Source organism: Vulpes lagopus, chromosome 1 (genome assembly GCF_018345385.1).
Source record: "Vulpes lagopus strain Blue_001 chromosome 1, ASM1834538v1, whole genome shotgun sequence".
In the NCBI taxonomy this organism is placed as follows: domain Eukaryota; kingdom Metazoa; phylum Chordata; class Mammalia; order Carnivora; family Canidae; genus Vulpes; species Vulpes lagopus.
The window spans coordinates 162,388,059-162,412,622 of NC_054824.1; the positions used below are offsets into that span (position 1 = coordinate 162,388,059).

At 43.5% G+C, this 24,564-nt stretch overlaps 1 protein-coding gene across 1 annotated transcript in view; it reads right to left on the bottom strand.

Moving 5' to 3' along the window:
• TNR (tenascin R) overlaps positions 1-24,274 on the bottom strand; it is a 402,456-nt gene extending 378,182 nt beyond the window's left edge. The window contains exon 1 of the mRNA XM_041770860.1: positions 23,877-24,274. The gene's annotated coding sequence lies outside the window, so the exon portion shown is untranslated. The remainder of the gene's footprint in view (positions 1-23,876) is intronic.
• Between the last annotated feature and the right edge of the window lie 290 nt (positions 24,275-24,564).

A 24,564-nucleotide genomic window follows, 5' to 3' on the forward strand; every position in this document is an offset into this window, starting at 1 on the left:
CCGAGGAGCACTAAGTAATTAGAAAACATTATCCTATTCATCCTATAAAACCCAGGAGAGGACAGAGGACAGAGGACGACAGGCAGGAAAAACTACCACTGCCTCCTTGAAGCAGAGGAACTGAAGGCCTGGATGGGAAATGAGGTGGCCAAGGTCACAGCGAGGCAAAGGAAGGGGTAGAGTGGGCATAATAGTGCTGGTCACTTGGGGGTTTCAAGGCTGAGTGGCACATGAGATGAGTTGGCCTGAGGGCTTGGCAAAGCCACAGAGACTTTCCTTCTCTCTTTAATGAGTCCATTAACACTTTCATTCTATCCTGAATAAACTGATAAACTGAGACTCCAGTACCTGGAAGGGTCAGACCCTTGTAAGAGTTGAAAGGTCCTTGGCAATCCATCACAGGGCTGCTTCCTTTACCCAGAAGCCCAGGGAGACTATGATTTGTCCAAAGTTACACAGATTAATGAATGAGGTGGATCTAGAATCCAGGTCTCCTGAGTCTGCCCAGTGCCTCTGTTGGTTGCCGACCACCCCATAGCAGAGTTTGGGTTTCCATTTCCATCAACACCTTAGGATGCTGAACAAGAGGAATATTCCTGACCAAGGGCTTTTCTGAATTTTATTTTCAGGGACATTTATTTGCCCCTTCTCTTGATGCCTGCAGCCTACTCACTCACAAAGAAAGAGGTCACATGAGTCTGTAGCCATTGGTTACCTGTGGCCACCCAGGCCTTTCTATGGTGTCCCATTTCTGTGCTCTCTCTTCCTTGTGTCTCTCTCCATTCTCCTACTGTCTTATATCCTTCCTTGTCTCTGGCTCCCACCCTACAGAAGCCTGGGTGAGGAAAAGCCCCAAATGAGAGCATGTGGGGAAGACAGTAGCCCACCTGTCTAGAGCCTCCCATCCTCAGAAAGAGGTAGCAGCTCTGACCAGGCTGCAACCTAGTTCCTAGGCTGCAGATAGGGGCATATTGGGGATTGAGACATGATCTAAAAAGACCAAGCTACTGTTGCTTAGCAGAGGTCCTTAGGCTCCCTCTGCAGCACTTCCTACTGGAAGGTGCATATGACAGCAGATGCCACAGTCCTGGGGTGGCATGGGACAGCAGTTAGGGTCTTGACTGCAAAGTTCAGATTTGAGTTTCACAGCTGTCATTACCAGCTGTGAGAATGTGAGAATGTAGGCAGCTTACTTCACCTCCTTTAGTTTTTCCATCAAAACAAGGCAACCAATATGAGCATGCAATAAGTTAACACGTAGAAAGTGGTCAGAATAGTCCTGTGATACGTGAACCTTCAAAACACATGTTCATTAATGTTGCTGTTCTTCTTGCCTGGCCCTGGCTGCTCACTGGAATGACTACAGTCTTGCAGCCAAGCAGCCTGAGCCCCAGCATCTCACAGTAGAAGAGCTGACGTGATGCATGGTCCCAGAAGAGACTAATTTCTCCTACATTTCTCCACTCGTCATCCCTCTCCTCCCATTCTTTCCCATTATCAAAACCAGAGTTTAGACAAGAATCTGATTCTCCTTACTTGCCCTGTGGTGGATCCTGATGGAGTCAAGTGTGTTTTCCTTTTAAGCCTTCTCATCTCCACATGGTCATAGGGAAAAACCACTGCTGAAGAAGTCCTAGCCTTGACAAGAGGCAGGACCACCCTCACTGAACAGCACATTTCTGCCCATAAGGGGAATCAAATTAGTGTCCTTATAAGAGGAAAAGAGACCGGAGTTCTCTCTCTGTCTCCCCACCATGTGAGGATTCAGTAACCCTGGAAGAGAGTCCTCACTGGGAATTGAATCAGCCAGTACTTTGATTTTGGACATCGAGCCTCCAAAGACTGTGAGACCTAAATTCCTATTGGTTAAGTCACCCCAGTCTATGGTATTTCACTATGGCAGGCTGAGCTGACTAGTGCACTTCTCCATCCACGATTCACTCACCCTTCAACCTCCTCAGGGACACTAGTCCCAGCCGGGCACTATGCTCAGGGCTCAGACACTAACAAGCCATTCACAAATAAATAAAAGAAGTAGATGTATAAATAGATTGGTAGGATTACTATTTTAAAAGACATAATGTACTAAGTGGCCAAAGAGAGGTATTTTGTAATGGGAATAGGAAGTAATGGGTTTTAGTTTCAACAAAGCTTCCAGAGGCACTGGAGTTTGGGCATGAGCTGCCTCTCAGGACAAAGGCTTCCTGCCTGGTAGAGGAAGGGGGATCACATCTCAATCAGGGAGAGAGGAGATATCCCTGTTTTGCTCTCGTTGAAGGTTTCAGAAGACTACATTATAGTTCTGGTGCCAGTTTAAACAATATCACCAGCTCTTTGAGGGTCTTCCCTCAACATACAGGTCAATTCCCACATATTCCACGGAGACTTCCAGAGATCATGTGCCACACCAATCAGGACTTGGCAATCAGTTCACTCAACCCTCTCATTCTACAAATTGAGGAAACAGATTCGGCTGGGGGACAGCACCTGGATTTGAGTTATCATCTTGTCTGTAATTGTCTCCATTGTGCTTGCTTTGTACTTCACCACATGCTCATGAGGCTGACTCCTGCTCATTTCTCAGGGCTCAACCCAAATGTCTCCTCATCAGGGAGGTCTTTCCTGACCACCATCTCTAAAGCATCTCCCTCTCCCTCCCAACATCCTAGTTAGTCTCTAACACATTACCTTATTTCCCTGTTTTCATAGCACTTTAAGGTACCTAGAATAATCTTATTTGATTATCTGTTTATTACCCCTCTCCTTGAGTTAGAATGTAAGCTGTTTGAGAGCAGACAGGCACATGGGGAGTGCTTAGTAAATACATGTGGACACGCCGACTGTGTTCTTATTGGATAACCAAGACACACCCTGGCTGTGTTTGCCCCACCCAGGACTTTAAACCAGATGGATCTGCCCACATGCCACCTGGATGCCTCTCATTTGACTCTCACTTGAAGCAATTTGACTGTAGTTCTGTTCCTAAAGATACCTTGGCTTCTATTCCTTCTGCTCTTGCATTAACTGGCTCCAACATCCAGCTTCACCTTCCCTTCCAGGTCTCTTACAGCGGGCTGCCTCTTGCTTTAGCACCATTCTGAACCTCTCTTTTACACTGAGGAACAAGCCATGTCCTTCCTCCTTAGTTCCCCACCTTCCTCACACACACACAGCCAGAGGGCAGAGCAATGATTCCCAGAGGATATCAACCCCTCCACCTCCTTATCCTTCTCTGTCCCCACTCTCAGCTCCTGAAGCTCCCACGCCCCCACTCCACCTACCGGGCTGCCACTCCAATTGGATGGCCCCTTTCCCCTCTTTTGCAATCACAAGACAACAGTAAACTTGGCATCAGGATTTATTTTTAAACTCAATCATGAGCACCCGGTTGCTACTCCAGCTGTAACTAGCTTCCACAGGTAGGGTCACTCCTTTGGTTCACCCACCCCAGAACTGTAGAGCCACCCTACTCCCACCAAGTGTTCTCAGCTCACCTTTCCAAGGGACTGGCTGACCCCCTCCCCGCCCCTCAGTTACTCCTGGTTCCAGTCCTCGCACTAGGCTGCTCCTGCTGCCCCCCTCCAGGGTCTCTGCCTGGCTGTGGAGAGCTTCATTTTCTTGATGTGTGTTTCCTGGTCATTCCCTCCACCTCCCTCTCTTTACCTGGTTTGAATTGTGAATAATTCATGTGTTTCCATGATCCTGCCACGTTTTTTCTCCCTCATGAATAAAATTCCTGAGACACAGTTTATTTTCTCACCATCTTCTGGTCTGAGTTGCTGACAGAGACAGGGTTTATTCCTGTAGGTCATGAATGAAGGCCAATACTTATGCCTTGAGACAGTTATCATTTTTCCTGTTCTGCTCTTCCACGATGCTCGATCTTTCTAGTGTATTTTAAGAGTTGTATTTTTGTATAATATGACAGGGGTGGAGAGATAGATATATACTTGGATAGTTATATAAATAAGTAGATGGACAAATAGACATAATTATTTCCCCCATACACCTTGCTCAATCACCTTTCTTATTTATTTCAAGTTTCTGGGAGGAAAGTGGCAGGTGCTTTTAACTGTGTTCCTCATATGCAGTGGATGCCCTACCCTGAATTGTAGCCCCCTTTCTGATAAGCTGTCCTTATAAAGACTCTTGTAATATCTCAGCTCTTATGTGGAGTCTACCAGAGGGTCATCCCCACTCACTTAGCCCCCAGATATCTATTGAGGGCTTACCATGCACCAGGGACCAGGCAAAAACCTAGGAATACGGTGTGAGCAAAATAAACACTACCTCTGATCTTTTGGAGCTTACCAGCTACTGGGAAACTGGATATTCATTAAGCCTATATGTGTATATGTGTGTGTGTATGCAAAATATGTATTATATATAATATATATCTATTTCTCAACTGATAAATTTGATATGCTTATATAAAATTTGATATTTTTATCTTTAATATTTTGATCACATTTGATAAAAATGATATTAGATATATAAAATTTTTATTTATTTATGATAGTCACAGAGAGAGAGAGAGAGAGAGGCAAAGACATAGGCAGAGGGAGAAGCAGGCTCCTTGCACCGGGAGCCCGACGTGGGATTCGATCCCAGGTCTCCAGGATCGTGCCCTGGGCCAAAGGCAGGCGCCAAACCGCTGCACCACCCAGGGATCCCGATATTAGATATATAAACTATACATATGCATATATATTTCTAAGCTGATAAATTCTAAACCTGCTAAAAATAAGGAAATTGTGACCATAATGTCAGGAAATCAGTTAAAGCAGTTATCTCTGGTAGAAGGAAGAGTTTATGATCAGGAGACATACAGGTTTAGTGATGTTCTATTTCTTGACCTGGAGGGTGGTTATAGGAAACTTGAATACTTATTATTGATTACATTTTATGTTTAGGTTTTGTGTACATTTCTATATTTATGTTACATTTTACAACTTAAAAACTTTACATGATAAAGAGAAACTTGCAAGTTTCCATGAAAGCATGTAACAGGGGTACCTGGCATGCTCTGGGGATCCAGAAATGGTTCCTGGGAGGAAGAAGCAACTGAATTGAGATTTACAAATGAAGATGGGTTAGGCCATCAAAAGAACTTGGCAATGGTTTTATTGCATGTCTCCCCTAGAATGCATGTTTCATGAGCTCAGAGGTCTTCATCACTGTTTGATATTCAGAACTGAAGACAGTTCCTGGACTATTGGTGTCTCTTACCTGAGCACTCTTCAATGTGTTTGTTTCTACATTCCAGATGTGTTATGGAGATGGAAGTGGAGTGATGGAAAAAAGCATCTGAGGTGCCAAGTACATAAAAAATGCAATGAGGACAAAAAGCTTTGAGTGTTTAGAAGCCACCCTGAGGAACCCAGCACTTTTGTCATAGAATGGCCAAGTAAATGAAGCAGAAAATGGGTTATTTAAATGATAGTAAATATGATAAAAGAAAACATATAAAGTTACTAGTGCTATTGGGTATTCTAAAACACCAATCTTCAAAGATTACCCAGGAATAAATGGCCAAACCAATGCCATCCAACTAATCTTTACCCAACCAGGATAATATGAGCTTTTAAAGCACAGGGGGAAATGTGAAACTGTAAAAAAAAGACTGGGTATTTTTAAAATATTATTATTTGCCCAAAATAATTTATATGATAACATAATACAATATCCTTCAAAGTAATGGCTGTTTCTCAGTGAAGTACAACTAAGCTGTGTGTGTGTGTGTGTGTGTGTGTATACATATATATATACACACACACACACACACCAGCAAAAACAAGGGCATTAAGAGGCCACATATCTACATTAGGCTGAAATGAATATCTTCTCTCCCAAACTACTCAAAAATAACTCTACAGAAAGGGACCAGGACATGATAAGGGACATGCTTAAGGAATGACAAGGGAACTCTAATGACAACTTGACCCTGTTGTCAACTAAACAGTCCTTGTGCAGTCAAAAAATTATGAATCTTCCTCCAGAGAGTCATATATTGCCCAGAAACATTATATCTATGATATTTTTATTAAAAATCCCAAATTTCAAAAAAAAAAAAAGTAAAAGTCCCAAATTTCTCCATACTAACTTCCAAGGACTGCAATTTTTACAATAGTGTTTAGGGTTAGCCAGGTATACCTGCTTAAAATCACAACTAAGCCTGAACCAAATCCCAGATCTATGTGTCTACTGAGGTGAAGGTCTCTGCAACTCACAACGATGAAGAATTCAGAGGGCAGCAAAGACCCAGTATTTTCTAATGGGAAAAGCACTGTGTTGGCAATCTGGCTGGTCTTGGTTTCCAGATGTGTTTGCTATGACACTTCCCTACTCTGGCCTCAGTCTTCTTGTCTATAAAATGAGAAAATTGAATTAGATGCTTTCTAAATTTACTCTGAATTCTAGGAAACAGATATTGCAAAAGTCCTTAGGTGCTGAGATTGGCATTTTTGATTAACCAGTATGAGTGGCACAGAATAAATAGTAGAGAGAGATACAAAATGGAGCTCAAAAAGATAGGAAAGATTTCATTGACCAGGATAAAACATTTTAATTTTATTTTTTGTGTGAGAGAGATCATTGGAGGATTTTAAGACAAGAAGGAGAATCATCTGATTCAAATTTTCAACAAATCACTTTAGTTTTAGGTATAGATTGGATCTAGGGGAAGAGTAGAAACAGGAATAACAGCTGGAGTCTTTTGCAGTGGTCCAAAGAGCTGGGGCATTTGTAGTAAGGAAGGATTTGAAAAGTTCCTTAGAGATAGAGCCAATAGCACTTGCTGATGGATTGAATATGGAGTGGTGAGTGAGGACAGAGGAATGACTGATGACTTCTAGTTTTTTCATTTTAGCAACTAGCTAGGTGTCATACCTTTTACTGAGAATAGAGAAACTAAAAGAGGCAAGTTTAGGGCATCAATGAATCAAGAATTAATTCTTTTTGCACGTGTTAATTTGAGGATTTTATAAAATATCAAAGTAGAGATACCAGGTAGACTGTTGGGTTCTCTAACTGGGTTCCAGAAAAATGTCAGAGCTAAAGGCATGGATTTGTTTAGCCACTGGTGTACAAGTGGTATGTGGCCACTTGAGGTGAAAGTGAGGCTGGAGAAGAGAGGGGAGCCCATGACTGAACTCTACAGCCCTCTAACTTTTGAATATTGAGTACAGAAAGAGAAACCAGCAAAGTAGTGCCCTTTGAAACAGAGGGAAAACCTAAGAGTGCATGTCACCAAAGCAAAGGAAGACAGTGCTTTAAGGAAAGGAGTAATATATCTACATTAGGCTGAAATGAATACAGTAAGTTTTGCTGTTGATGAGAGGTAAATAATAGAGTAGAAACTGGAAGGAGAGTAGAATCAGGAGGGGCTTTCATGTTTTTTAAGGTTGGAGATAATAGTACATTTACATGCTTCTGGAAAATGAAGTGGTGAGGGGGAAACTGAAGATTCAAGAAAGAAGTGGTGATAATTTCAGGAATGAAGTCCTTAGGAAGCATGAGGTGATGAGGTCCAGAACACAGAGGGGACTGACCTTTGCAAGGAGTAGGGGCATGGCACCCAGGAATAAGGAGGGAAGACCTAGAAGATAGCACAGTGATAGCAAAAGGTGTGGAGTCAGTGGCAGAAAAATGAGGGAGTTCCTGACTGTAAAAATATAAAAATATAAGTAAGCTCATCACTTGGAAGATATCTAAAAGGGAATAGGCAGTCTTTGGAGAAAGGATATATGAAATTGTCATTTTGGACAGTGGGAAAGTAAACATACTAGGGACAAGTCATGGAATTGCCAAACTGTTTTCAGTATCCACTTGAGATTTACAGTCATAATTGTAAAGCAAAAACAGTCTGCACAACTACTTTTCTCTGACATATAACCATGACCAGTGGGTAGGTTTAGCCAGTTTTACAGCTGACAAGGTGAGTACAGAGCAAGAAGTCTGGAGACGTTTTCATAAGAAATTAATTGCAAAAATGGAGGACAGAATCTAAGCCTGGCAACGTGAGGCAATGGATAGTGAAAAAAAGAGGCAGGGTCAGGGGGCTTGGAGAGGTCAATGCAATTCTGTAGTTGCTTCATTTGGAGCACTAGAGAAGAGAAGTATGAGCAGCCAGAGTCAAGAAGCTTGAGAGCAGGACTTTGGAGGAAAGTACAGGTAATGGCACTGTCAAGGGCAAGAATATGGTTGTGCAAGTGGGTGGGCCCTCTGATGCTGCCATTAAAGTTTGAGAGAACCATTCCCTGCTTTCCTGACCTATGTGTTATCTATCCTTACAAATGACCAGAAAGGTCATTTCCTAATAGGCATGATTTAAAGGATACTGCAGGAGCCTTATCGCCCAAAATATCCCTACAGAGGCATGTAACTGGCTTATGACATTCTGCTATTAAAGCTTCCTTAATTCCTTTCCTTCTGCTTTCCGTAAGTGCCACCACCTAACCTATTAATTCATTATCAATCATTTATGCATAGGTGTGATTTAGTAGCTCAGAGTCTTTCAAGTAAGACAGCAGCTGGCTGCAATCAGACTTTAATAGGCTGTAGGGCATGGCTTTTAAGAAATAATCTGGATAGGGACTCTGCAAAGGGAGAAGGGAAGATGGATATAAATATCTGTTTTGTACCTACTATGTGTTCAGCTCTGTTCCAAGAGTTTTGCCTATGTAATATTTGACATGCCATTGTTTCTTCCTATTTGTGCAATAGGAGGGCTTAGAGAGAAATCTCTGTCATTTGCCCAAGCCTCACAGCTAATGAATGATAAAGCCAGTGTCTGAAGTCAGGGCTGCAGAGCCCAGGAATGGTGTTTGGATGGAAGAGAGAGGCATTAAAAGGAGAAATGCAAGGGCCAGGAGGCACATTTTGGCAATCCTCACAAACCTAGGCTCCCAGCCCCCTTCCTGAGGACCTTGAATTGTGTGTGGTTGTTTTTTTACTTTCCTTATGAGGTTGTCCCTTGATGAGTTTTTCCTCCCTTCTGGATTTTTTAAACAATAATTTAAATTTTTATTAGGTGCTCAGCCACAGTATAAATACCCCCATTTGAATTGCTGACACACAAATCAATAGGGAAGCACTTTCCCGGACTGGAGCCCTGGCATGGGAGCCTTCCAGCCGCATCCTCTTTCCAGAAGAGAAGGAGTTGAAGAAACAGAACAGACAATTTTCTTAAACAAGCCACAGTTAAAGGAAACAGAATAAGCATTCAAGGTTTCTGGTCCCAGGGCTTTTCTTTCTTTCATTCTCCATTCCTCATTCTCACTAAACAATCTCGCCTTTAACCTCTGCATTAGCAATCGGAGTGGTGTCATTTTTACAGGAAGAAGTAGAGAAAGCAGCATGGGTGGCTGAGAACCTGGCCACATGTTTTGAAAATGAGAGCAGAACAGCATCCCTCAATTCTAGCAGAGATGAGGGGTCTAGCAGTCCCACCCACCCACCTCCCAGTCCCCACCATCACTCTCTGGCTTAGAGAGCTTGTAGTAAAAGATACGGTTAATAAAAAAGAATACCTCAGTGGCAATTAAAATTTGGTTTGGCTGTGCCTTTAATTGTCTGATGAATAGGGCAATTAAGTTTGCATCCTATAACATGGTGGCACCATGATCCAGTGACCCTGTGATCCCACCATATCCCATCTCTCAGTTACCCTCCAACATGCTCCTTCTATGACTCTCAGCCTTTTCATATGCGGTTCCTTCTCTGATTAATGGGGTGCCACAAGCAGTCCCTCCACCCCCACCTCCATACCCCAATGCAGCTGGTTTCTAGACATTAACACTTCATTAAGCTGTGTGGTAGTTACCTATCTCTGTGGCTTTGCCTCTGCCCTAACCCTCCTCAAAGACAGGGAGCCGTGTCTCTTTCAACTCCTGCCATTAATAAAATGCCTGATTCAGAGTAGGTCTTTGGTAATGGCTTGTCGAAACAGAGAATACTGGATGAAGACCCATTCATTCATTCATTTAACTAATTTACTAAACAGGCTAGGAATCCAACTGTGAATAAGACAAAGTTCTTATTCTCATAGAGTTTGCATTCTATTGGAAAGAGACCAACAGCAAGAAAAAAAAAATCAAATCTGATGTTGGCTGGTGATAAATGTGATAAATAGAAACAAAATGGTAAAAAAGACAAGGAGAGCTATTTTGTTTATTTATTTTTTAACCTCTCCTTATTTCCTCCACCTCCCAGCCCTTGGTAACCACTTTGCTACTCCTTGTTTCTATGAGTTCAACTTTTTTTTTTTTAAGATATCATAAATAAGTGATACCATGCACTATTCCTCTTTGTCTGGCTTATTTCACTCAGCATAATGCCCTTCAGGTTCATCCATGTTGTCACAAATGACAGGATTTTCTTCTTTTCTAAAGCTGAATAATATTCCTGTGGGGGGGGTGTGTATTTCACATCTTCTTTATCCTTTCATCTATCAACAGACACATAGGTTGTTTCTATACCTTGGGTATTGTGAATAATGCTGCTGTAAGCATGGGAGTGCAGATAATTCTTGGAGATAGTGATTTCATTTCCTTTGAATATATACCCAAAAGTGGAATAGCTGGATCATATGGTAATTCTATTTTTAATTCCTTGAGGGACCTCCATACTGTTTTCTATAGTGGCTGCCCCAGGTTACAGTCCCACCAACAGTGCACAGGGCTCCCTTTTCTCCACATCCTCACCAACACTTGCTACCTCTTATCTTTTTGATGATGGCCATTATAACAGGTGTGGGGTGATATCACCTTGTAGTTTCAATTTGCATTTCCATGATGATGAGTGATGTTGAGCATCTTTTCATGTGTCTGTTGACCACCTGTGTCTTCTTTGGAAAAATGTCTGTTTAGGTCCTGTGCCTATTTTTAATTGGGTTTTTTTCTCTTCTTCTTCTTCTTCTTGTTTTTTGGCTACTGAGTTGTAGGAGTTCCTTGCATATTTTGGATATCAACCCCCTATTATATATATGGTTTGCAATTATTTGATCTCATTCCATAGGTTGCCATTTCATTTTGTTGATGGTTTCCTTTGCTGTGCAAAGCTTCTAAGTTTTTTTATAGTCCCACTTGTTTATTTTTGCTTTTATTGCCTTCACTTTGGTGTCAAGAAGAGCTATTTTAGATAAGATTTTTAGGGCAGGCTTCTCTGTGGAGGTAACATTTGAGGCTACTTGCCTGGTAGACACAGGCTCTATGTTCTTTTGTTAGTAGTAGAACAAGGTGGGAGCTTGTCCCTGTATAGTGGCTGTGATGAGTGACTCAGGTTCCCAAGATGGCTGGCTGGCAGAGGCAGGAAAGCCAAGACTATCTCGCCTGCAGGAAACTTGGCTGTCATAACATTAAGCATTAATCTACTGAGGGAGCTATCTCAGAACACATTGTAGAAATGAAAAGACTTGAGAACCTGGTGCCAAAGCCTCTGAGGGATATCCCAAGCCCTGTCTAGTTCTCATGAGATGTTGCAGAGCCCATGGGAAATGATTTTGTCTTCTGGGTATCTGGGCAGAGGATCTTCTTGATCTCTGTGATTTCAATTACCAGCCAAATCACAGCACAACAGAGAGGACTATAAAATTATTAAATCCAAAGCTTCAAGATTCGTGATCTCAATTCTGTCACTTACTATCTTGGACAAGCCACTCAAACTATAGTAATTTCCTCATGAATAAAATAGGAGTAATTAATAAGAGTCCTTTTGCTTACCTTCACAAATGGTTGACCAAATATATTAACATATAGTAATATATAATCATATTTTGAAAAATGTGAAGTACAATGACAACATAAATTATTGCTATTGGGGAAAAGTAATCAACATTTATTGAATACTAATAAAGTGCCAGCAGCCCTCTAGATGTTACCTTATTCAATTTTCACAAAATTCCGAAGAGGTGTTATCATCCTTATATTAAAGTCAAGGAATGAGAAGCTCTGAGAGATTGAGAGACTTCACCAAGGATGCAAAGGCTAGGCAGAGCCAGGATCTGAGCTCAGGCCCACTGTCTTCAGAACTGAAGCCCTCCTCTCCCTAACTCTGTGTCTTCCTGCCTGTGGATGGTCAGCCCATGCTTAGGGTAGACTCTCAGCCCTGAATCACCTCACTCAGAGCTGGGATGTGTGTTCCCCCTCAAATTCCTGGCTCAGCCTCCATGCAAGAACTAAACACCAGCCTCTAACCAGGCCTATATATGGGTGCCCAGGTCTCCTCTGTCCCCAGTGCTTCTGCTCCATGATGAACCTGCCTCTTGGCTCAGTCTACCACACTGTCTGGTACATTGTGGGGGTGGGGAAGCACTGCACAGCCCACCTGCTCCTTTGGCTCATGGTCTACCACCATCCCCATCTGTGACTGCAGAGCAGAGATATAGCTGGCCTACATCAAGCTGCTCTATGCCCCCAGCCACCACCACATTCCTCCCCTGCAATCATTGGTGGTCCTGGTCGCAGCTGGTGGGCAATTTACATCCTCACAGCTGAACAAGAAACCTCAACAGGAACAAATTGGGCTTTGTTGCGTCTGCCTGCCATACTCCTCCCAGCTGGACCGATATTTGAGAATCCATTACAGGAGTTTCATCTTGCGCAATAGCAAAGCAGTGTTAAAAGAAGTAGCCCACAAGTGAATGGGTAGTTACAACTGTGGCCCAGATAATCCCCAAAGTGGATAAACCACAAAGTGAATGAGGCTTTTGTGGATAGATGAGAATTGACACCACCTTCGCCACCTTGTGAGATTGGATGAAGGAAAATGCATTTAAGAAAACTCTCTTGCCTTGAAGCTGGATTCTTTTCTCATCCTGAAGGAGTTAGATGAGGCTTTGTTGAAAAAACAGAATGACTCCCCAAAGGAGGGGGAGTGGGAGAAGTGACAACACTGAGCCCCCGAGAGAAATAGTGACTGCTTTGGTCTTATTTTTAAACCAACTTTTGTGGTTCAAACAAAGCTGGTGAGGACTAGGACTCTCCAGCTTTTTGTATCTCTCTCTCTCCCTGGCAATGGGGAACATGGGCGGTTTCTGAGTGATGCTCAGAATTAAGTGCACAGAGTTCTTGGTTTCCAATCCTGGCTCTACCATTTATTGTACATCTTCAGACAAATTAAGTGATCTCTTTGCACTTTACTCTTTCCATCTGTAAAATGGGGATAATGATCGTCCCACACTCAAAAGGTGACTATACAGATCTATTAAGTTTCTGTGTGGGGAGTACTAAGATCATTGCCCGGCAATAGTTTTAATCGTGTGGGTGTTAGCAATTACTATGCCACTGAAAAATAGGCATGGAGATATTTTTGGATCCAGCTGGTGATTTATGAACCCAGGAGATCCCGAACATCCTAGAAGCGGATCTTGGGTAACCACTCCCCACAATTCCTACCTTGTCACTGGCAGGGTCTGCTCAGGCTAGCTGCTGAGTGTAACTCTGGGGTGAGGCACAAATCTTCAGAAATGAAAAGGCTCTTTCCCTTCCTAACAGCCTTTTGCCATGGGCAAATAATCCCTTTCATCACATTTGACTTTAAGAACTTGGAAAGGCCAAACAAACATTTCAAGGAGCAGGAGTAGGGTCTTCTCCCAAGTTCTCCACTGTGGCAGAGCTGGGGATGTCAGGTGGGATTCGTGACCTGTCAGATGTGGTCTCCAAGGGCCCACAGCTAAGCGGCGGGGCGGGGGGGCTCCATAGTGTTCACTATCTCCTGAGCTACGGCCACAAAGAAGAGGTACTCCAGGGGGCTGAGAGAGGAGCCCTATGGGGTCAGAGGGATATTGCTTCCAAGGAAGCCACCTCAGTCCTTTTCTGGTGACTTTATTTTTTTCCCCCTCCCAGTCTCCAAGGATGGCTGCCCGAGTCTTTCATTCTCACTAAATTAAGCTGATAAAATACAAATGAAAAAGGGGCGGGGGTGGGGAGGAGCGTATGGCACACTCTTACTCTGCATTTTAATAACTTTTGCACTGTGCCTCAGACCATTTTTAATAAGAGATTGACAGATAGTGGTCTCCTTCCCACTCCCACTTGGCACATATCAGGGTCCAGATCAACAGCACCCTTTCATCTCCTCCAGAACATTCCACTTGGTCCCTCTCTTGGAGGGAGACTGGCCCAGGAATGAGACCCACACCATTGGAATGATTTGCTGATCTCTTGAGGTTAGTTAAGTCTGGAAATGCACCCCGGCAACCAAAGATACTCTGCAGGGAACTGTACTCCCAGGTAAGCAGCATTCTTGCCTCTGAGCTTTCTGGGGAGCCAGTTATAGAATACAGACAGGTCGCACTTACAGGGGCAGTGGTATTTAGTCATTTAACCTTCCCCCAGGGTGCCTGGGCACTCTGGCCCAGAAGCCTATGTAAGATTGAGAAGAGCTGGCAGCAAGATGAAAAGAGGGGAGGGTACAAGTCACTGCCCACCTTCCCAATGTACTTGGCCCTGCAGCCAGGCTCAGGCCCCTGATGTCTCCCCCATCCCTGGGGAGAATAGATATCAAAGTAGCCAAGTAACCTGACCTTTACCCTCCAAATGTACCTTTTCTGCTATAGACACTTCCATCAAGAGAGAGCTATATGGACTGAAGACCCTCTGTGAACCTTGATGTACAAAATGACATCTCATTTAATCCACACAGGGATTCTAAGAGGAACTGTTTACCCCATTTCATGGGCCAGGCCAGTAAGGCTCAGAGAAGTCAAGCGACTTCCCCAAGACCACATAGCCAGTAAGTGGCAAGGCCAGGATTCAAATGCTGGTTTGTTAGGATGTCGCTGAACATTTCTGCCAGCCCTGAGTGGGCAGTGATGGGATACAAGGCAGGTGGGGGGGTAAGGGGGGGCACGCCAGGCAGGGGGGCAGGTCTGCACAGGCTTTGCAGTCTCATTGCCATATCCCACCTGGAGCTCCGAGGAGCAAAAATCTGGCAGCTTCCGAGGTGGATGAAAAGCCAACCTTCCTCAAATTGTTTTATTTAAAAGCCAGACTCCTGACTGTTTGAAGCCGCTTGATTTTGGCAGTGCTTTTTCCTTTTTCTCTTTTTTCTCTCTGCTTTTAAACAGCCCTCAGAGATAAGGGGAACGTGCAGTTGCTGGGGGCTGCGCTTGCAGGTGTGTAGAAGACCCGTTGCTCCCACCTCGCGGCTGGGCCTGCAGCCGGGCCGCGTGGACACCAGTAGGTACGCGCACACCTGTGCTCTCAGTGGGGGAAAGGTGGCAAGCCCTGAGCCCCTCTGCACCTGAAGTATAGATACAGATGAAGTCTTTTGCTTTTATAGTGAGTTTCACCAGCATTAAACTTCATTTATATCTCTATAAATATAGACGGCTTTGAACGGGAGGCTTTATGGCTGGGTTTATAAGTTCTAGCTCCCTGTGGCACAGACTTGGGTCACCGTGAGGAGACAGCCCCTTTATAGACAGCGTGGCCTCTGCCCTTTCCGACATGACCATTTGCAGGGCTCTCATCTGGTATTCCTGCCCTCGCCCCTTCTGCTGGCAGGGGGGCCTCCCCGGCCCTGGCCCTGCCCTCTCCCTATCTCCTCTTTACCCTCCCCCTACACTCACAGCTGACCAGGTGGAGGGGCATGGTGCTGTGAGCCGATTTCCTCTCCGCATCTGTCCCTTGGTCAAGGGCCCCACTGCCGACCTGGGGATAGGCTGGAAAGGCTGGCAAAACCTGGTTTATTAAGGTATCTGTTTTACAGAAATCCATTTAGATAAACAGACCATCCTCACAGATGCCGGCGCACGGTGGCTACGGGGTTTACAATACTTCACGAGGCAGGCAGCAGCTTCTCTCCTGATGCACTTGCGGAGATAAATTCAAGGTAATCTATATAAACTCAAGCCTTTGAAATTGCATACCGTCAAAAAATTCAAACAATTACTCTAGCCCAGCCAGGAGGTGGCTGTTAGATGTTCTTCTTATGGAAAACAGAATTATAAGGGAAGGGAAAATGTTTCATAAATAAAACTCAGAATGGCAGAAGAAGCTGGAGGGAGGGAAAGGCAAGAGAAAAGGAATCCAAAGGTTCACCATCCCTAGCTGAGTGCAGAATGGGGCTCAAACATCCAGTGTCTCCTTAAGGCTCGAATTCATTTTAGTCCAGGACAATTTCCAGGTAATTTAATTGGCAAAAGGCATCTTTCAGATATTTTTAAATCTCAGCCTGCCAAGTTCTTGGTGCTGAAGGAGGAGGAGAAAAAAAATGGCCAACACACTCTCTTAAGGTCAAGGTGTTGTAAAACAAGGGCCAACCGCAACCATTAGCTCTTGAGGAGAATGTAAAATCCAGGTCAGCCCAGATAATTGTTAGCTTGTTAAAACACAAGTACCCCAGGCAACACCCAAGCCCTAGGACCCAGGAATTTGCAAGTGGCTCAATCATTCATGCTTCGGGCCAGGCGCTGTCCTAGGTACTGTATTTCTGGCCCATTTTATTTTCATAAGAAGTCCTTAAAGAAGATCCGATGAGTTCTGTAGGCTTTTGGGGGGTGGGAGGATAGTATAGTAGAGGTGGTGCTGATTAGGAACCTCAGATTAAGACAGGTTAAGTAATGGCCCAAAGGCACAAGGTCAGACACGGTAGAGCAAGAATTTGAAGCCAAGTTTCCTGGTCATAATGTCCCAGGTCTTTCTATTTGTAGCACATGTATGGCCCCGAGGAGGAGAATATGGCTAAAACAGAAGCTGCAGAAAACAGTGAAAAGAATTGGGCTCTGTTTCAAAAAGATTGTGTTTAAAACCAGTCCTGCCACCATCTAGCTGTGTGTCCTCAGGCAAGCTATTCAACCTCTCTGAATTTAGATTTCTTGCCCTCATGTCTGTGTTCTGTATTCTATTTGAAGTCAAGTTATGCAATGATCAGGTTCTCCCTTTCTCATTTGGCTAGAGGAGGTTTTCCTTGCCCCTGTTCTTCAGGATTAAATAAGAGAAGGTACATACAGCACCTAACACAGAGCCCTTCACATGACAACCTCCTTTAAATGAGAACTATTTTTTTCCCATTTCTGTGAGAATCAAATAAGATACTATATTGTACAGCTGGTAGAGTGCCTGGCCTATTGTGAACATTCCATAAATAGTTTATTATTATTATTATTATTATTATTATTATTATTATTACTGAACTAGAGAAACAAATGTGGGAACTCTGATACACAGGTTGAGCAGAACCAACAGTAAATGAGCAAGATTTTATTGAGCTTTGCTGTATGCCAGGCCCTGTGCTGGGCTCTTTCAGCCATAATAGAATCAGTAATCTAGGTGGAGAGGCACCTAGATTTTTACATATAAAGATTAGCAACAGAGAGAGAAGCATATGGGAATAGCCTTATTCTTAACTCATTAAAACTACACTATATTAAAAAAGAAGGGGGGGTTAGCAATAATGCAGGATGTAAACTCCCTCTGAAGATGCTTAAGAGAAATCACAATGAAGCCATCATTTGTTGCCACAAAGGAATGATAAAGACAACATAAGAAAGTGGTTAAGGCATAGATTTTGAACCAGATCTATCACTACCTACCTGTAAAAAGTTGAACAAGTCACCATGCCTCAGTTTTCTCATCTGTAAATTGGGGATAACAGTGTATGTCGCTGTGTTTTAACCACTAAATGATATACAGTGTTTAAAGTGTTTATGGTTAGCAATAATAGCAAATATTTATTAAGGGTCTTCTCTGTGTCATGCATTTGGTGGAAACTCATAGAAAAAACTCACTCAATGTTGGCTGGTGTTATCATTAAGCAATAGAAAGATCCAAGTTGCCAGGGACCTAAGGTATGAATTTTTAGGTGAACTAAAATCAAAAACCAAATTCCATCCCAGAGACATTACTAAGCTGTTATCAAACATTAGCTAATCTGGATTGATACTGTCCTGGGATCAGTGTTCTAGGCTTTTCCTCTTTTGTCTCTTTTACACCATATAATATGATAAAGACACACCCAGATTTTAAAAACCATGACTTCCTTATGAATCCTGGCAATAACCTTTTATTGAATCACCTACAGCTACAGCACAAGATGTTATTATAAGAGCCAAGTGGGGGTGAGCTTGAAAGTGCTCTGTTCTAAGGACAGAGGTCCCTTAGGAGATCAGAGCTAAGATCCTTAGGAAATTGTAATGAGTCTATTGGCTTATTTGTCCCTGACCCCAGAACTCCTTCTCCCAACATATAGTCTCACCATTATAATGCATAAGCTGGGAAGGAACCAGAAATGTGCCCATAAAAGTGAGGGCTATGTTTCCCCCTATCTCCCAATATCTCTCTGGGATAAGACTGGGGCCCTTTAGCTGGTGAAGAGAGAGTTTAGGATCCCAGTCTGCTTGAACTGCATCTGTTGTACACTTAACAGTGAGGGCCAGAGTGCAGAAATCAGTCCCAGCTGAAAAGGGCTGGGGGAAGGGGTGCTGTGCACCAACCCTCTATTTATCCTCTTTGATTTTCCTCTAGGAAAGCACCTGTGTAGTCCTCAGAGGGAAAGGGAAGAATTTCAACCCCAGTGGGAGCTATGACCAGATAGTCTCCCTTCCCACTTGGTTGGAGAGTAAAACAGAAGCAATTGACTGTAATTTAAAAAGCAGAAGAGGAAGCAACCCAACTGTCCATCAATGACTGAATGGATAAACAAAATGTGATACTACATACACAAAATGGAATGTTATTCAGCCTTAAAAAGGAATGAAGTTCTGACACGTGCTACAACATAAATGGATGTTGAAGACATCGTGCTAAGTGTTATAACCCAGTTACATAAGGACAAATACAGTATAATTCTATTTATAGGAGGTATCATGTCCGATTCATGCAGACAGAAAGTAAAGTGGTGGTTGCCAGGGCCTGGGGGTACGAGGGGCATGATGGAGAGTTATTGTGGAGACCCATTGTTCAATGGGTATAGTGTTTCAGTTTAGGAAGATGGAAACATTCTGGAGATGGATGGTGGTGATGGTTGTACAACGACGTAAATGTACTTAATGCCTCTAAAGTGTACACTCAAAAATGACTAAAATGGTAAGTTTTATGTCATGTATACTTTATCACAAGGAAACAAAAAAGGGAAAGAAGAGGGTAAGGCTGTTTAAACTCCTTTTGCCAACTGACATACTGGTTACTTCCTATGTTCTAAATAGATCAATACAGGTCTAGTCCAAAGTCATATTTCAAGGTAAAGATGTAGTGATTCGTACACACTGTTGGAAATAGCTTTTAAAAACCTATTCCAATTTCCCCTTCCCACTGAACTTGTTCTTAAGATGAAACTCCATTTAGGTGGGGAATCTCATCTGATCTTTTTTTAACATGGCCTTTAGTTAACAAGGCAAAGGTATGTCTCTACACTTCTCCCAAATCATCTACTGGAATTAGCTTTGTGGAAATCATTCAAATTTTGAATTTCTGCACAACTTCCACCTAGACATTAATAAATCTTCACTGTGATTGTCTTCTAACTTTCCATGGCCAGTGGCTTAGCAACCTACACTCCACTCTGTGGGAATCCTGGCTGGGAGAGCCGATCAGGAAGGAGACTTCCCATAAATGAGCTGGCTGGATGCATTCTCTGAGGTAGGCAATCCCACAAACAAGCAGAATTGGGAAGAAGGTGTTCAACAGAGTCCCTGAGGGAAGGAAAGCAAAGTACATGTTTGCCCACTAAACATGTTAACAGCTCTATGACCTACTTAGACAAATTTTGAGGCCTGTTAAAGTCCTAACTTACTGCCAGAAACCCTAATCTGTTAGTTGAAGACCTCATACTCATATTGTGCTAATGCCCCATCTATATTCAACATTCCCTGAACATAGAGTATCTACAGACACAGAGTCAGAGAAAACTGGACAGGCAGGGTGACAGGACTAATTATGTAGGAGGTATGTGTGTTTGTGTGTGTGCATGCGTGTGCATGCCTGTGCGTGTATTTTTTTTCCCACCAAAGTCATCAAAATCTCTGATAATCTATTGCTCCTTCATAGTAAAACTAGAAGAGACTCTTTACCCTGACCTTCAATCAGGGATGAGAGGGGCACCTTGCTGTCTCAGTGGGTTAAACATTGCCATCAGCACAGGTCCTGATCCCAAGGTCCTGGGATCAAGCCCTGAGTCAGGCTCCTTGCTCAGCAGGGAGTCTGCTTCTCCCTCTGCCCCTCCCTCTGCTTATGCTTGTTCATGTTTGCTCATGCTTGCAAATGGGCACACATACTCTCTCTGAAATAAATAAATAAAATCTTAAAAAAAAAAAAAAAACCTTCTAAGGAAAAGAACAACCAACCAGGGATGGGAGTGGAATGGATATCCCTGAATGAAGCTATAAGGATATCATGGTACATGAGTCACCCCAGAGTCTTCTGGTCCTAAAACTATTCTTGAATAAGGAGAAACAGCAACCTCCTCAACCAAGACCTTTGTGGATGGAGCTAAATTTCATGGCATAAGCACAATCACAGTGACCTTTCCTTTCCCTTTCCCTAGTAAGTTTACACAGGTACTCTTTCCTCACCTCACCCTCCTTGAGCCCAGATGGGCTCCACTCATCAGGTGACCAGCCACCTGAATGCTCAATTCCAAGTTTTTAATAAAAATTTCAACATCATCTCCATGTACTGTACCATCTCCATGCACTGTACCATCAAATAACAGGTCAGCTCAGAGGTAGAAACCTGCAAGGGTTCCTGTGGTTCCTATTTGGATTTGGTTGTGGCTTGCACACACCCACACACACTTACACACTTGAAATGACCACTTGACTTTCTAACTCCATGACCATAAATTTGGATGAGGAATGCACCTTTCTCCCACTCTCTCAGCCACCCAGTAACAATAGCCTCAGACCTCTTAAATGTTCTCTTAAAACTCTACTGTAGTCCACATGACCATCTATTAAACAACACATTAAGCAATGTATATTTCCACTACAAAAAGTAGCAGTGAAAGCCATGGTGAGAGAAGTCAGAATGTGATGGTGTTGGGGGAGGGAAAGAGAGGAGAAAGAAGAACAAGGGAAATCTTATATATTGTGTTTGGTTTAGTGGCTAAATAGGTGTATGCAGTTGTCAAAACTTACTAATATCAATACTTAAGATCAGTACATTTTATTATATGCAAGCTATACCTGAATTTTTAAAAATGTAATAGTGACACTCTCCAGGTAAAAGATGGCAACCCACAGTTGTGGAGAATAGGGCAGGATGCCAACCTTTTCTTTTTCTCTACCTTTCTTGACATCTCTCATCTCCCCCAGATCTGAAAGGCAACCCAGCAGAGTCTCCTCTGCTCCATGAGGGGGGATAGATATGAGAATACAGTGGCTTTCTCTCCAAAATGCTGGCCAGATGTGAAGACTAGAGCCACCAGGGGAGCAGAGATTCTTGGATGTGGGTGGGCTTGCATCCAGCCTCCCACTCCTCTCCTGGGGTTTCTATAGGTGCTCAGAACTCAGCCCTCCCCTAGTCATCCTCCCCACATTCTGAGCCACAGAAGACTCATGCTACTCCCAGAGAAGGCTCAGAAGAGAGAAAAGTCATCAAATACCTAAAACCAAAATATCCATGGCAATGTGTCCTCAAAGGATGCCTTTAACTAGGACAAAGTGAATGTGGCAATCAAGTGCATGACCTCAGTCCAGCCTAGAGGCCACCAGCTGGGTGTTCTCTTTTTACAGTAAGTCCAGAGAGCTCTTCACCTGGCTCCTAGTATCTTCTTTGTTGAGGACTGAAGGCCAGAAATACCTTGAGATTCTCTTGATTCTCATTCTTCACCAGGGAGAAGCCACTGCTCTACACTGAGTTCACTAAAAGGTCTTGGTTGCAAATCTGTCCACTGGGGAGCAATACATCTCTGCTCTCCCTCACATGAGCATCTCTTCATTTCACAGGTGATGAAATATTAGAAGACCAGAAGTTCTATTTCCGTTTTTGCTACCCTCTAGCCTAGCACTTTAAATGCCTATGTCTCCCCATTTATTAAATGGGCCCAGTAATGACATGGAGCACTTCTTTTAGAGAGAATTTAAGGGCATTAATGAGATAATGACCACTAAGTATGGTGACTTCAGTAACAAATGGTGGCTTTGGATAGGGTCCACTGCAAGGGCATAAATTTCTTTTAAACTTTCAGGGATATGTCATGCAGAAATCTATCCACTTTCTTTTTCAAACTGGAAATTTTCAAGGATGAGAGGAGTTGGGAGAGTTGAAATATCAATGAGTCAATGTTGGTTTCTGATGCTCTGCTTTGTCTATTTCAATCTTTTTTCCCTACCATTAAAACATGTGATTTCACTATTTTGCTCACTGCATTCCACTTTCTGCCATTCTAGGGAGATGCTGGGATTTCTGGATTCAATGGCAAACATAGTCAGAAAAAACTCAACTGCAGTGTCATTTCACTCAGAACTATGTGTCTCACCCAGAAGACTCCCCAACCAGAGGCAGAGAGTATTTTTTTCAGCTTGGAGGAGGGGCCCAGAATGCTGAATTAAAAGCAAAACACAGAAACACCACCTTAGGGTTCACTGGGGGTTGGAAGGAGTGAAACCACCTATTCTGACTCTTAAAGAAAGTGACCAGAAGTTTAAATGATTAGGGGCCAATTCAAAACAAAGTTTACTCTTACCAGAAGCCACATCTCTTTAAAATTCCCCTTGGGATGCTGGCTTCATGGAAACATGGATGATTGAAGGAAGTCCCCAACACCACTTGTTGAATGACCCCACCCAAACAGTTGTGGGTGAGACAGAAGGGTGGGGGGGGGTGCAGACAGATAGTGTCACCAAGGCAAAACCAAAGCAGATGCAGGGAATTGATTTAATATATTTCTGAGGGGCATGAAGCAGAAGAGACAGAGCAGCACCTTTCCAAAAAAAAAAAAAAAAAAAAAGTAGCAATGAAGTTAAAGCAATGATGAGCCCATCTGTGGCATCTAAGTACTGGAGGACATAGCACTACCTCAAGCCTTTTTGAGTCAGGACTGGTCTAGGTTCTCTTCTGCTTCCCCAGATGTAAGGAGACAAGCCTTTCTCCTGAGCTGTCTTTCACAGGCAGAAAAAAAAGGACAGAACAGATTTTGTCCTCTTTCCAACCACACATAGTCAAAGATAAAAAAAAAAAAAAAAAGTCCTGCCTCCTTGTAAATGTAGTATAATCCACATTGACCACCTCTCTAAAGCTCAATACACTGACACTTTCCTACCACCATTGAAGTCAGGGGGATCTCAGCCCCCAAAACTACCCCAACCTGATGCTCACCTGTTGTACCTGCCCACTTACCACAGATTTACACCAGGAGAGAAAGTGAAAGGTCAGATTGGGCTCTCTTCACAACAAGAACCCAGAGATCCTAGGGAAATTGACATTTAAAAAGCCACCTCTTCCAAGCTCTCACAGAGGAGCATAACTTTTAACTCTACCCCCACTCCCAACCCCCTCAGGCTTCATTTGCAACACTTTCCCTCCGTGGTTTGTCCGGAAAGAGTTAAAGAAGGTGCATGGCTAATTCCCCCAAACCCTCCCTCTTATCTACATAGAAAAAGAACAGCCCTACACAGAGACACACAGGAACCCATTGGCAATTTAACTCAGACCTCACCTATCTTATGCAACAGCACACAGAGACACACACACACACACACACACACACACACACACACACCCGAAGGCCAGAGTCCACATCCCCCTTTAATTTGTTAGAAACCTACGCAGAACCCGGCTCCACTGGCAGCTGTAAGATAGATGTAACCTTAGTGCCAAGCGCCTTGCAGGAACACACACAGACACACAGGAACCAAAAATGCATCTCATAGCTCTCCGTGGTGCTGAAATCACGCTAGCAGGGAAATCGAAGGAGAGCAAGTGCGCTGGACTTACCCGGCTGAGGGTGGGCGGCAGGGGAGCGAGAGGAGCTTCCTGCGAAGAGAATTCTTGGCTGTGCGGCTGGAACCAGCTGATGCGCTCACCTAGAGAACCCACCTCTCTCCCTTTTCTTCCCTTCCTCCTTTTCTGGGAGGAAGAGAGGAGGCTCCACGAAAGAAATGAAACCCAAGCTGACAGGGCTAGAGTGGAAGGAGAAAGAGGAGGCAACAAAAATAAGATTAAAAAGTCAGGTGGCTTTACTCCACTGGTGGTAATTCCTTGGGTCAGGGGGGACCCCTCTTTTCTGTGTCTGTGCCTTTCTCCGTCTCTGCGTGTTGAGCCAACAGCCTTAGCACAGTAGGTTCCTGCCTCTGACGTGAGAGACAAGGAAGCCTGGGACTGCTTTGCTGTCTCTCTCTCACGCGCTCTCTTTTCCCCTCTTGCTGAAATTTCAGCAGCATGATATTTTTTTTTTAAGCCTTCGTTTTTTCCATCCCCCTACAAGCAGCCCCCTAGTGGACAGAAAAGAAAAGTATCCTGAGTCCTCTTGAACAGTGCAGATTCAGACACAGGAGCAATCTTCGTACTCACAAACTCTTGGGGACTGCTTTTGCACAGATAGGGTCCTACATAGCCAGTCTTCTTTCTGGCCAACCCAGATAGGAAGAGAGGGGGAAGCAAAGGGAGAGGGAGAAGTCAGGAG